The sequence below is a fragment of the Orbicella franksi genome, chromosome 1, assembly GCF_964199315.1.
Source record: "Orbicella franksi chromosome 1, jaOrbFran1.1, whole genome shotgun sequence".
NCBI lineage: Eukaryota > Metazoa > Cnidaria > Anthozoa > Scleractinia > Merulinidae > Orbicella > Orbicella franksi.
Window position 1 is genome coordinate 5,038,607 of NC_138145.1, and position 13,495 is coordinate 5,052,101.

The 13,495-nt window shown below is 44.9% G+C and overlaps 4 non-coding genes and 1 pseudogene across 4 annotated transcripts; 4 read left to right on the forward strand and 1 right to left on the reverse strand.

The window, feature by feature from the left end:
* The first annotated feature begins 367 nt into the window (after positions 1-367).
* On the forward strand, positions 368-556 carry LOC145466373 (U2 spliceosomal RNA). Its single transcript, XR_014041873.1, has one exon. It is a non-coding gene; the product is annotated as a U2 spliceosomal RNA (small nuclear RNA).
* Positions 557-1,962: 1,406 nt separating this feature from the next.
* Positions 1,963-2,126, forward strand: LOC145465794 (U1 spliceosomal RNA). The gene has a single exon (XR_014041701.1). It is a non-coding gene; the product is annotated as a U1 spliceosomal RNA (small nuclear RNA).
* An 884-nt stretch (positions 2,127-3,010) lies between these two features.
* Positions 3,011-3,129, reverse strand: LOC145465182 (5S ribosomal RNA). Its single transcript, XR_014041534.1, has one exon. It is a non-coding gene; the product is annotated as a 5S ribosomal RNA (ribosomal RNA).
* A 230-nt stretch (positions 3,130-3,359) lies between these two features.
* On the forward strand, positions 3,360-5,626 carry LOC145486751 (uncharacterized; annotated as a pseudogene).
* Positions 5,627-9,304: 3,678 nt separating this feature from the next.
* Positions 9,305-9,496, forward strand: LOC145466415 (U2 spliceosomal RNA). Its single transcript, XR_014041885.1, has one exon. It is a non-coding gene; the product is annotated as a U2 spliceosomal RNA (small nuclear RNA).
* The last annotated feature ends 3,999 nt before the right edge of the window (positions 9,497-13,495 follow it).

Here is a 13,495-nt window from a genome sequence, read left to right on the forward strand (position 1 = left end):
GTTTGGTCGCTGCCTCAAAGGATCTCTGTTTAATACCATTGGTATTTTATTGGCGCTTACCTCAGGGGCCCCTCGACAGGATTGTGTTTTCCCTACCCAGACTTGGGAACTCCGGATTTCTTTCCCTATTTTGTATGATACTTACCTTTCTCTTACTTATCCTTTTCCTAGTATTATTACATTTAGTTTCATTTGATTAGTTTCGATAGTTCTGATTACTTACCTGGATTTCAATTCCTGCTTAAGATTATCATTAGGTTACATGTTATTAGCTCTGAACATTTGTCAATTACCATGAACATTTAAATTGTGATTAAGTATATTTATTACGTATTATTAGTGATTAAGTCTGATTACTCCAATGTAAATATCTTTTTATTTTGAATGAACGCTTTTACAAAATCTCTTCTTATCAGCTTAATATCTGATACGCTGCTCATTGAGCAGCTCATATATTAAACTGATTTTTGGAACTGGGCTGTGGAAAAGAGGCTTGCCTCGTCCCAGCCACGGGTTGCCTCGTTATAGCACTACCTCCGAGTGCGGCCCACTTCCCCTCGGGGAAGAAACCTTCATTCAATCAAAGAAAGAAATCAAAGAAAGCCTCCTCCTGACACTAATGTCTGGCATTTTTCTCTGTCGGCAGGCACAGACTGAGGAGGGAAGCTACTCTAGAGCCGCCTAGAAGTGAGGCTGGAGGTTCTAGCACGCCCGCAAAGCACTACCACAAGGATATAGAGGTAAGGAGGTTTGCCTTTGACGGCCCCCGCATAAAGAATTTTCATACTTACCTGACGTGGGACACACCTCTATGCACTTTGTCCTAGGTAGTCCCTGCTTAGGTGAGGACCTGGGAGTTTTTTGTATTTGAGTAGGCTCTTTGTATGTTTTATAATGGATCTTCTGGTCAAGCCTCCGTGCTATGACTCTAAGCCTCCATGTTTGTGCATGAAATGTTATGTGTATGACTACGAATGCGATATGTTGTCTCGTCCTGCCTTGGAGTTCTCACTTGATGTACCGTCCAGTTTGTCCACTCGTCCGTCTTCTGTTGCTGTTTAGCTAATATTGATGTCTGTTGCTGTCCAGTCCAGCTGTTCTGTTGAGCCTGTTGCTGTTTCGCCTGCCCGTCGTAGTTGCTCAGCTGTTTCCGTCGCTGTTTCGCCTGTTTGCTCCAGTCCTGTTGAACCTGTTGCAGTTTCGCCTGTTCGTCCTAGTGTTGATGTTTTGCCTGTTTGTTCTAGTCCTGTTACTTCTGTTGCTGCTTCGCATGTCCACCCCGGTCGTCCTATCAGTTCCGTTGCTGTTTCGTCTCCTCCTCAGCCCAGTTGTCCTGTAAGTTCTGGTCCTCCTCGTGTTTGGCCTCGTCCTGTTTTGCCCAGTCGCCCTGTTAGTCCAGTTGCTGCACCGTGCCGTTTGCTGCCCAGTTTTCGTTCACCTGTTTTTTCGTCTGTCGTCCGTCCTCCATTGTTGCCGAGTTGTTCTCCGTTTTTCCCGATGGCTTGCTTTCTCTTCGTTATGATTCCTGTATTCCTGCCCACTCCGTTTGGTCTTGTTCTCTCGTTTTTCCCTGTGCTTGATTGAGTTTCGACTGTCGTTTTTGGACTGATTTGTTGTTGTTGTTTGGTCTTGGTTTGTTTTAGTTGCATATTGGTGGCGAACCTATTCTTATAGGGTTAGTCTGTCGACAAGTGTCCCTCTTTGGGTCACCTTTCGCCGTTGCTCTGGAAGAGTGTTTGTTTCTCCTGTTGTCCGACGTTTATTGCCTGTTCGTCCCTCGTTTGTTTGTTTCTATGTTTTTTGTCTGTCGGGGCAGGGTTCGATCCCTCGGTGAGTTTGACGTGCTGGTGCACCCCCGTTTTTTGGTGAACCATTGTTGTTTGACGGGCTAGTTCTGCTCGACTGGCAGGCATTGCACCCTCCCTTTTTCGGGTGGCCTAGCCATTCACCAAAAAACATAAAAAACTTACCTGACGTGGGAGGTACTGTGATCAAGGAGGCAGTCCTCTCGAGGTGAGGCCCTTTCATTGCACTTCGATCGGGTTGACCCTTGCGATTACCCCAAATGTGGGTAACTCGAACATATAATTTCCGGTAGTGGGGGCCTGCGTTCGCGCTCGCCCCCGAAAAAGTGCAAGTGTTGGCCCTGTGAATGGTGGATGGTTAATGATTGACACTTTGCTTTGTTCGTCAGTTGGCCGGGCCAGGCTGGACGACTGGGCACAGTGAACAACGAAGGAACGTGTCAAGCAAGCCAAGGATTTCCAGCTGCAACTGAAAAGGCGAGTGAGCTCGAACTCGCGTTGTCATGCATCCATGTTGAACTGAACTGAAGAAGGTGGCTTTTCCGATTTGGGTTCGTTTCGGCAGGCGGTCAATCATTGACTCGATCCCCGCCAAGTTTGTCCTCGAAGTAACGTTCGTCGACTTACAGTATGGAAAGAGCAAAGGACAAGGAAAGTAACAGGAGAAGTGCTGGCCAAACCGTGAGTTGATTTCGACCTTACGATTGTTGTGTTGGTGGTTCGTTGACTAAACTAGACAACGGTCCGAGCCTCCGACATTCTCCAAGTCAAGTCATGAATAGAATTGTTTTGACGGCTGGAATTCGTGTCGACCGTTAATATGCAACGGCTCGCATGTGTTGTTTGCCTTGCCGTTGTTGATCGGGCGCATTTCTTTGGGAATTGGCGTAGTTTTCCGCACTTTTAGCTGCTTGAAAACCGTTTGGCAAGGCAGAATATCATTTTGCTTCGAATTATTTGATGTCACACGCCAATTTGATGTCATAAATAACCGTTTCACACGCGAATCTTAGCGCGCGAGACTTCGATTCTAATTTATCCCGCGATCATTTTAAGGGTACTTTTCATGTTTTCTAGCTATCTTTTGAGTCTCCTGAAATGTGTAAAAAGTTATTTGTGCTTTCCAGCCACTGGAATAGCCAAAGGTGGTAGTAAAAGAAAGAAAAAATGAACATATGCAAAATAAAACGGCCGAGAAAATGAAAAGTCTACAACACGGGGTATTCCCAGGCGGTCACCCATCCAAGTACTAACCCCGCCCGACAGGGCTTAACTTCGGTGATCGGACGAGAACCGGTGCTTTCCCTGTGGTATGGTCGTAGACAAGAGAAAGGGCTGAAAATTTAGTCTTTTAAACGAGCCACCAAAGAAAAAGCAAAGCAATAATAGCAACCAGCAATCTTTTAGCAGGCATTTCTTGACTTCTCTGCAAGTTGTATGCACGTGGAGAGCGAATGTTGATAACGTAGCCGTTGCTTTCTGCCTGTGTCTGTAGCGCTATCTTAGTAACGGAGTCATTACGGGTCTTTAACATGTTGCCTCGTTTTGGAGGGCAAAAAGGTGTTTGATCTCACTCATCCCTGGAGGCACGTTATCAACTTTGCTTCTGATTTTTGTGGACTTGTGTTGTAGAACAAGTGCGTCTATGACGGCAACTTGCTCCATGGCGTCGGCCTACAGTCGGCTCCAGGCCCCTCGGCGACAGCATATTGACCACCATATCTCAAAGGGGGAAACCCTGGACCACCCTCCTAGGGGAGGGAAGGTCTGGTATCGCTTCTCGGCCTTTTGGCTGCGATCCTGCTTTGGGATTGTTTTTTGCATTTCTTAGTTCGCCGTCCGATACTTATAAAAATGGAAAATCGCAAGGATTGTGCTATGTTAATTTCGGATGATTTGAATGTGGAAGTGTCTGATGCTTGTATTGTTAATGCTGATGTCCCTAGTAACTCCACTAATGATGTACGTCCTGTTGATGCTGTCCCTGGAGAAAATGGTGTGAGTAATGTTGGCGTTCCTTCTGCTGTTGTTGATGCAAATGCGAATGTTGTGAATAACGTTTCTTCTGCCGATCCTGTGCCTCAACGAGATAATTTAGATGCTGGGGCTTGTTCTAGTGCTGTTGTCGATGGCGATACATATGCTTCTAGAGCGGCGAGAATGGCTGCTCCGGGTGACAACGCCCCGCAACCATGGCATCGCTTCGTTCCTAATGATATGCCGAAACGCCCTCGATCTGCTTTGTTTACGTCTTCTCGCTCCTCATCTGCCCGTTCTGTTTTTGACGCCTTTAAAGCTGCAAATGTTCATGCCGCTGAAATCCTGTGTTTACAACGAAAAATGAATTGGGAAGTTGTTGTGACGTTTAATTCTCCAGCAGCGAAAGAAAAATTTTTAAGCCTGAACTCCATTTGGATTAATAACGACAATTACGCCATCCAGGACATTGAGCGACCGCTTACATTTCTCACCGTTTACGACGCTCCCTTTGAATTGTGTGATTGGGCCATCATAAAGCGCTTGGCACCTTACTGTGAAGTTGTTCATTATCGCCATGGCAGATTTGATTATGCGCCTGCTATCTACAACGGTCTGCATCACTATTGTGTTAGGATCACTAAGCCCATCCCAACTTTATCCGTTTTGGGAGATATCAAGTTTTTCTGAAATACGCTGGTCAGCCCCTTACGTGCCGTAAATGCAATCAACCTGGTCACTTCAGCAACGCTAATGATCACAAAGTGTTTGAATTGTGAAAACATCGGTCACGAAGCTAATGCTTGTCCTGCCCCGTGCCTGTGCCATTTTTGCAAGGAGGATGGGCATGTCAGCAGCCGATGGAGGTACTCCTGGGTTTCTCCGGTTGTCTTTGGCGAACCTACCGATGAGTGCGCCCCAGTAAATGTCCAGGATACTGATAACGACGATGATGCCTCAGACGTCAGTGATGCCTCTTTCAAGACTCATTCTGATGACCCCTTTGCATGGGCCGATGAATCAGACCTGTCTGACGCTTATGCTGATGTTGTTGAAGAACTCTTTTTGGCCGCCGCTCGACCTTCCAACACTCAACAACCATCTCCTGCAGACACCACTGGATCACCACCTGTTACTGCTACTCCTGCTAGTGCATCGTCTTCTGTTCCTCCATCTGCTGCTGAAACCCCTGTTCTATTCACACCATCTGAATCGCCGCCAAACACTTAACCTGCTAACTCTTCATCTGTCGTCAATCCTCCACCTGCTGATAATCAACCACAACACGTTCTGGACTTCCAAGGTCTTCTCAAGCCCGATGTCATTGTCCTTGACGCTCCGTCCGAACCCTCGCGTGCCAATCCTCCGCCTGCCAATCCTCCGCCTGTCAATCCTTCCACCAGTTCTGCCCGTCCACGAATTTCCCGTGGTACTCCTGCTCCGGTCCCTGAGGCTGTAGCAGCTGCTGCTCGCCGTAAACGTACCTCGCCTTCTTTAGTCTCTGGTAAACCACGTTCTGCTTCCCCTTCATCGCCAATGGAAACTGCCTCTGATCTCAAACGCAAAGCCCAAACGCAAACAGATGCTGTTCCTAAAGAAAAAAGGAAGCAAAAGAAAGGCAGGAAACATAAAGATTGATTTATATACGTTTTTGTCCTTTTTTAAGATACCTTCGAAGTCTTAACCATTAATGCGAGGGGTTTGGGGAATCCCCTTAATAATAATCTCCTTTTTGATCTCGTCGAGAAGTCCGACTGCGACATTTGTTTTGTTCAAGAAACACTAGTTAGCTCAGAGGTAAACATCAGGGCTCTCTCCCGTAGATGGCTAGGGCGTAGCTTCTGGTCCCCCACAATTGGCAAAGAAGGCGGTGTTGCTATATTAATTTCCACTAAGTTTTCTGATGAGATTGTATCTTAGAAAAAGGACTCTAATGGGCGTTTAATTAATATTTTAGTCAGGGTTGACGGTGTTGATATTAATTTTGTTAATATTTATGCTCCCACCAATCTTACTGATCGAAAATCTTTTTTTGAATCTCGTGAATTTTTTATCCCCGCTTCTGCTCTTGTGATCGGGGGCGACTTTAATTGTTATGATAACGTGCTTGATAAATTCGGCGGTAATGTTTCTGTCGGCAACGAATGTAGCTCTTTGAAATCTGATTTTATTTTGGTTGATGCGTGGTGTAAATTACATCCCTGTGTGCGCGAATTCACTTCGTTTAATCATGATTATTCAATTGCCAGCCGTTTGGAGAAGTTCTTTGTTTCCAAAGACTTGTTTACATCCGACTGTCAATGTCAAATCTCACCTTGCCCGCTTTCCGATCACGATTTTGTTTCTTTTGTTTTCCAAATCCCTGATGCCATTAAACGTGGCCCAGGGGTATGGAAATTTAATAATTTGCTTCTTGATGATAAAAGTTTTTGCGATAATATCCGTAGTTTAATTCAAAGTCACGTTTCTTATTTCGCTTCTTTTGCTTCTCCTCAAGATTGGTGGGAGTTCTTAAGTTTCCATCAAGGAGGAATCGATTTCTTTTTCCCGCCAGAAACGGCGTCAATTATGTCACGATCGTGTTTTCCTAACAAATAAATTAATCAGTCTTCGTCAACGCTTGGTTGACGGTGACAATTCCATTGTTGACTCAATTCATGACGTTGAATGCCATCTAAAGGCCATTTACATTACGAAGACTGAAGGAATTTTAATTCGTAGTCGCGCTGAATGGCTTCAAGATGGTGAGCGTCCTACTCGTTATTTTTTTCAGTTAGAATTGTCTAACGCTCAAAAGAGCCACATGTCATCGATTTATGACTCGTCCAGTGCCGAAGTTTCTTCTCAAGAAGAGATTGAGCAGGCACATGTTGATTCCTATTCCTCCTTGTCTTCTGAAGAACCCATTGATTTGAATTTCCAAAACGATCTTTTGTCTTCTTTCTTGCCAGCTTTCGCCTGATCAATCATCATTGTGTGAAGGTGCATTGACGATTGATGAAATTTCTTTTCCTGTTAAAAACATGAATACAAACAAATCTCCCGGGCCCAACGGTCTAACCGTTGAATTCTATTGAAAGTTCTGGGATGTTCTATCGCCTCATTTAATTCTTGTTTACAGTGCGTGTTTTGAAGCTGGCGAGATGTGTGACTCCATGAAAACGAGTAATACTCGCGTGATTTTTAAAAAAGGAGATCGGAAATCTCTTAAAAATTGGAGGCCGATTTCACTCCTCAATGTTGATTATAAAATTTGCTCTAAAGCTATTTCTGTTCGCCTTTTAAAAGTTTTGCAATTCATTGTCGATCCTGACCAAACATGTTCTGTTCCCGGACGAAAAATTTCTTCAAATCTTCACGCTCTCAGAGACATCTTAGACTATATCTATCGTACTGATGAAACCGGCATTTTAGTAAGTCTCGACCAGGAGAAAGCCTTCGATCGTGTTAACCGTACCTTTTTACAGAATCTTTTAATTCGTTTTGGCTTTGGTCCTTCTTTTTGCAATTGGATCACTACTTTTTATAATGGTGCTAACATGCGTGTGATTGTTAATGAATGGCTTATGAAGCCGATTCCTTTATCTCGCGGGGTCCGCCAGGGGGATTCCCTTTCTCCGATGTTGTATATTCTTTGTGTTGAAACTCTTGCGTGCAAAATTCGTTCGTGCACTGAAATCGAAGGCTTTCTCCTGCCTGGTGCTAAAGGTTCTCAATATAAAGTAGGGGTTTATGCTGATTACATGACTAGTTTAGTTAAATCTGGACACTCTCTCGAGGCTCTTTTTAAAGTAATTCAAATTTATGAGCGGGGATCTGGGGCCAAACTCAATGTTTCTAAAACTGAGGCCATGTGGTTGGGTGTGTGGCTTTCACGCACTGATCAGCCATTTGGCCTCACGTGGGTCCCAAAAATGAAAATCCTGGGAGTGGTCTTCGGACAAAACACTGAATCTGACAATTGGCAGCCTAAACTCAAAAAGTTAGAAAATCATCTTAATCTATGGAAATCTCGTTCCTTATCTCTAGTTGGTAAATCTTTAATTGTTAATACATTAGGTATAAGTAAATTGTTATATCTTGCTACTATTCTTTCTGTTCCTAAATGGGTTGTTACTGAAGTTAATAATTTAATCTGGCCTTTCCTTTGGGGGTGTCACATTGAAACTGTAAGTCGACAGTCGTGTCATCAGTCTTTTTTAAGGGGGAGTTAGGTATAATTAATTTTAAGGTTAAAGCAGATGCGTTAAAGCTAGCTTCTATTATTTCTAATTGTACCAATGCCGATTCAAAGTCTTTTTATCTTATTAAGTATTTTTTCGGCGCTAAGTTATCCTCTTTCCGATCGGAGTGGAGTTTTCTTTGGGATAACTCCTGCCCGAGCGCACAATTTTTGACGCCCTTTTACTCAAATTGTCTTTCCATTTTAGACAGTCTTCGCAAGATTTTGTCTTGCCAAGACTGGCTTGATTTTGTTTTTACCTTGAAGAAATGTTATTCTACCCTCCTTAAGGAAAAATCGTCCTCGCCGGTCATCCATCGTTATTGGGTTTCTTTCTTGTCTATCGGTTTTGACTTGGACCGGCATTGGTCTCTTGTCCGTGATGGTTTTTCTGAGAATTTGAAAAATGATCTATCATGGCTCATTATTCTGCGAGCGGTCAAAGTTCGTGACTCCATGAAGAACTGGGGTTATATTAACTCTGACCGCTGCGCATCCTGCCCTCGAAAAGAAACAATCGATCATTGTTTCCTTAATTGTGCTCGCGTGAAGTCTGTTTAGACACACTTCACGCCTATTTTGTCTTCTCTTCTTGGTGTGACTTTTCTACCTAATTGTCTTTTTGTTTTCTTCTTTCAATGGCCACGCGTGGATTTTAGAAATGCATGCTTGGCCAGATTTGTTATTAAAACCGTTCTTTACGGAATTTGGAAATTTCGCAACAAATCTACCTTTCATAATGGAAATGAAGATTCCCACGCTATTATTCGTTATATTAAAACTGATATCCGTAAACGAATTTCTTTAGATCATTTTCGATTGTCCAATCTGAACTTTGCGTCTGCCTGGGAGTCTTTGCTCTGTGTTATTTTTGATTCCTCCTATCGCATTTTCTTATAATGTCCACATATTCAAAATCAGTGCGCGGACTGCTTCAGTCGTTCCCTGTTCACAGGCTCCTTTGTTGGGGACTTTGGTTGGTCTCCTCAGAGACCCCCTTAGGGGATTGCGTTACGGGCTCGATGCAGATTTTGCATAGGGTATATAGTGTAAATAGTTAAATATCACGTTATCCTAGTTAAATTACGATCGTTCTGCTTTCTCAGTTTAAATATGATCACTTCAGCTTAATATATAGGTAAATACATAATGAATAACGAACATTTAACGAACATTTGCGAACATTTAATGAACATTTCTGAATTCTTGCGAATATTTCTTGTAATTCTTTAGGTAATTATATTCATACATAGCTATATGTGAGGGGCCAAGTGCCTTGCACTTTTTATCTTGTACATTAGTAGTTTATTGTGAGTAAGCTCATTTCAAAACTTAAAATCTGTTCTTATGAGCTTAATATCTGATACGCTGCTCATTGAGCAGCTCATATATTAAACTGATTTTTGGAACTGGGCTGTGGAAAAGAGGCTCTCCTCCTCCCAGGTACGGGTTGCCTCGGTATAGCACTACCTCTGAGTGCGCCCCACTTCCCTTCGGGGAAGAAACCTTCATTCAATCAAAGAAAAAAATCAAAGAAAGCCTCCTCCTGACACTAATGTCTGGCGTTTTTCTCTGTCGACAGGCACAGACTGAGGAGGGAAGCTACTCTAGAGCCACCTAGAAGTGAGGCTGGAGGTTCTAGCACGCCCGCAAAGCACTACCACAAGGATATAGAGGTAAGGAGGTTTGCCTTTGACGGCCCCCGCGTCAAGAATTTTCATACTTACCTGACGCAGAGAAGTATGGCCGAAGGCCCTACCCTTGTTGTACCCTGAGCCCTCCTCTCTTCGAGATTTTGGTGAGTTTGCCAGTTTTTTCTGGTTGTGTTTGGCTAATTTTCTGGTCGCCATCTTTTCTTCGAGCTTTCTTGCTTGTTAGTTTGTGGTCACCCATCCAGTTACTTAAGCCGGGTCACCCATCGTTTGGGGTCCTGGCCCTCTGGGCTTAACTTTTTTTTGAAAATGCATTCTCCATCGAGTCCGCTGGCAATTGATATCTGTTGCGGGGATTTCCCCACGGGTACTGTTAGCTCGGATGTTGCTAAATGGCTTCTTGACTACTTTCTTGCGGCTATGGGCCATAGCATTGTTGCTGTCCAGGAATTTCCTGGCAAAGTTGCACGAGTTACTTTTGCTGCGGGTGGCAAGATCCATAAGGCCCATGTTTTGAATGAGGGGGAAATTTCCATCAATGACGTGAAGTGTTCGGTCATCTGTCCTCTGCCTCCCCCTCCCACGTACACAAATGTGGTTGTCTTTTAGTTCCCTTTTGAGAGGGACAATAATTTACTTGTCCGGGAATTGAGTGCTTATGGAGATGTCAAAGACTTTAGGTTCCAAAAGTGGGTGAACATTCCCGATGTGTCTACTGGTACGTGTATTGTTCGTATGACACTTACCAAGCCCACCCCCGTTTTCTTTCTGTTGCAGGGATTAGGGTTAAAGTTTGGTGTAAGGGTCAGCCAGTTGTCTGTAACATCTGTTGCAAAGAGGGCCATCGGGCAGGTTCCTGTCCTGATAAGGGCAAATGTCTTTGGTGCCATGAGTCTGGTCACTTTGCCAGAAACTGCCCTCAGCCTTGGGGCAGGTTTTCTGGTCTGCCGGCTGTTGCCACCGCTGGTGACCATCCTCACGCGGGTAATGGCGCTCCGAATGTTTACTTTGCTGAGGATCTTGATAGGGGTTTCCAGGCCCCGGCGGATGATGATCATGTTGTTGCTGATGCACCCTCCGTTGCCGAGGCCGTTATCAGGGATGAGGTGTCCTCTGTAGTTTCTGGGGACTGCTTATTGATGAGGGTGATGCGGCTGCCCCTGGTGCTGCCGGCCCTGAGCTGGTTATTGTTGATGAGGGTGCTTCCCCTCACATCATAATGGATGAACGATACAATGAGCTTGATGAGCTGGCCTCTCAAGCAAGTCTTTCAATTCTTGCGGATTGTGGACCGAGTGGGGTGCCATCCGCTGCATCTAGCCAAATTTGTAAGGATGTTTCTAATGTAAGTAATGTAGGTAATAGTAGTGTTAATGTAAGGGAATCTAATCTAAATATGGAAAATAGTTGTAGTGATAATAGTGATATTAATTATTATGGCTCCGCTGTCCTTTCAGATGGTACCCCCCGGTCCTCCCAGTGTTGCTTCATCATCTCCTGTTGATTCTGTCATGTCTCAAGCGCCGGATCCGCGTAAGCGGCAAATCTCGGAGGTCTCCTCCGATGACGCTTCTGACGGGCTCTCCTCTTCTGCTGCTTCATCTACTTCTAGGATGAAGATGTCGAGCAGGAAGCAGGATGTGAGCAAGAAAGGGTCCAAAAAGAGTGTTCTTGCCTCGGATAGCAATATTGGTAGTTTTTCCTCTTCTGCTTCTTCGTCTTCCTCAACTCCTCAGGTGAGGAGTAAGAACAAAAAAGGTTCTAAGAAGAGTGTTGTTGCTGCTAGTCACATTCCGACTAGCATTGTTTCTGCTGCTCATCTAGCAACTCGTTTTGTGGCCAAAAAGTAATCGACCAAATTCATGGACCTCTTTCCTATTCTAATTATGGCTCTGTCCGTACTCACCCTTAATTGTAATGGTATCAGGGACCACTCCAAACAGAATGGTCTCATGCAGTGGTTACAATCTCTTCCTGTGAGTGTGGACATTGTGTGCCTTCAGGAAACTCATTGTATCTCTGTTTCTGAGTGTACCTTGTGGTTTCAGTCTTCTGGTTTTAGTTCTGCTGTGTCCCCTGGTTCTGCTCATTCTTGTGGCTGCATTGTTTCGTTTCGCTCTTTGTTAACCTTGGTAAATTCGTCGTGTGATGTTGATGGGCGTTTCTTGCAATGTGAATTCTCGTTTTGTGCCAAATTATTTTGTGTTTGTTGCATTTATTGTCCGAATTGTAACCCTGCTCGGGATCAGTTCCTGGATGACCTCCATACTAGGATTGATCCCTTGATACCAACTATCCTTGCTGGTGACTTTAACACGGTCTTTGACCATTCCCTTGATCCTTCTGGCTCTGATCCCTCTGACTCTTCTTGTGAGAGCTCTTCTTCCTTGCTGAACCTTTTTGATTCCTGCTGTGCCATCGATATTTGGAGGTACTTACACTACTCGGCCTCAGGTTTTACCTGGACCAGGTGGAATGGGAGTCTTGCGTCCCATATTGACCTTATTGGTGTTCCTTATGTTTGGGTGTCTTCTGTCTCGTCTTGTGATCTCCTCCCGTGTCCTTTTTGTGATCATGGCAGTGTCTCTCTGTCTGTCGTTGTTCCGGACATCATTCCCCCTTGTCCAGGTCTCTGGAAACTTAATGTTTGCGTCCTGGAAGATGAGGAGTACATCAAGCTCGTCACTGATGCTTGGTCATTGTGGCGTGCCTCCATCCCTCGCTTTCCTTCTTTGGCTAAGTGGTGGGAGAGGGGGAAGAGCATTATTAAGGGCCTCACGATTCGTTTTCGCTGCGACAGATCTGCTGCTCGATCCAGAAACAGGGACCTCCTTGTCCGCCTTGCTGACCATCTCAAGGCTAGGATCGATGCTGGATCTGTCTCCTGTCTTGCCCCTTACCATGGGGTCCTGTCTCAATTGCCCAACATTGACTCTGAAGCTGCTAAGGGGGCGTATGTTCACTCTCGCATAAGATGGGTTGAGGAAGGTGAAACCTCCTCTGCCTATTTCTTCCATCTTCAAAAGAAAAATGCTGCCGATCGCTGGATCTCGGCATTGAGGGAGAGTGATGGTTCTATCATTTGCTCTCAGGATTTGTGCCACTCCTTTGCATCTTTTTACTCCTCCCTGTTCACTGCTGGTACTACTAACCCCTCTGTCCAGGCTTCTCTTCTTGGCAACCTCTCGTCTTCTTTGACTTCTGACCAAGCTGCTGTGTGTGAAGGTCATCTTACTCCTGGTGAGTGCCTTGCGGCTCTCCAGGGCATGGCTAGGCATAAAGCCCCTGGCCTCGATGGCCTTCCCAGGGAATTCTACCTTAAGTTCTGGGATGTCATTGGCTCTGATCTTGTTTCTGTCCTCAAGTCGTGTCTTGATTCTTGCTGTCTATCTCTTTCTCAACGTCGCGGTGTTATTTCTTTGTCTTTTAAGAAGGGTGATCGTTTGGATCCTCGTAACTGGCGCCCAATCACCTTCTTAAATGTTGATTATAAGCTAGCTGCTCGTGTAATCGCTGGTCAGTTGCTCAAGGTCATTCATCTGGTGGTCGATAAAGATCAGACTTGTGGGGTCCCTGGCAGATTCATCGGTGAAAACGTTGCTCTTCTTCTTGACATCGTTGAGTTTGCCTCTTCCTCTGGCACCCCCATCGCCATTCTGTCTCTTGACCAGGAGAAGGCTTTTGACCGTGTTGACTGGGTGTTCATGTGCTCCACTCTGCCCTCCATGGGTTTTGGCCCTTCTTTCATCTCTTGGGTTGACCGGTTTTATTTTCGAGTCCAGAGCACAGTCAATGTTAATGGCTATCTTTCTTCCTTTTTTAGCTTGTCTCGGGGTGCC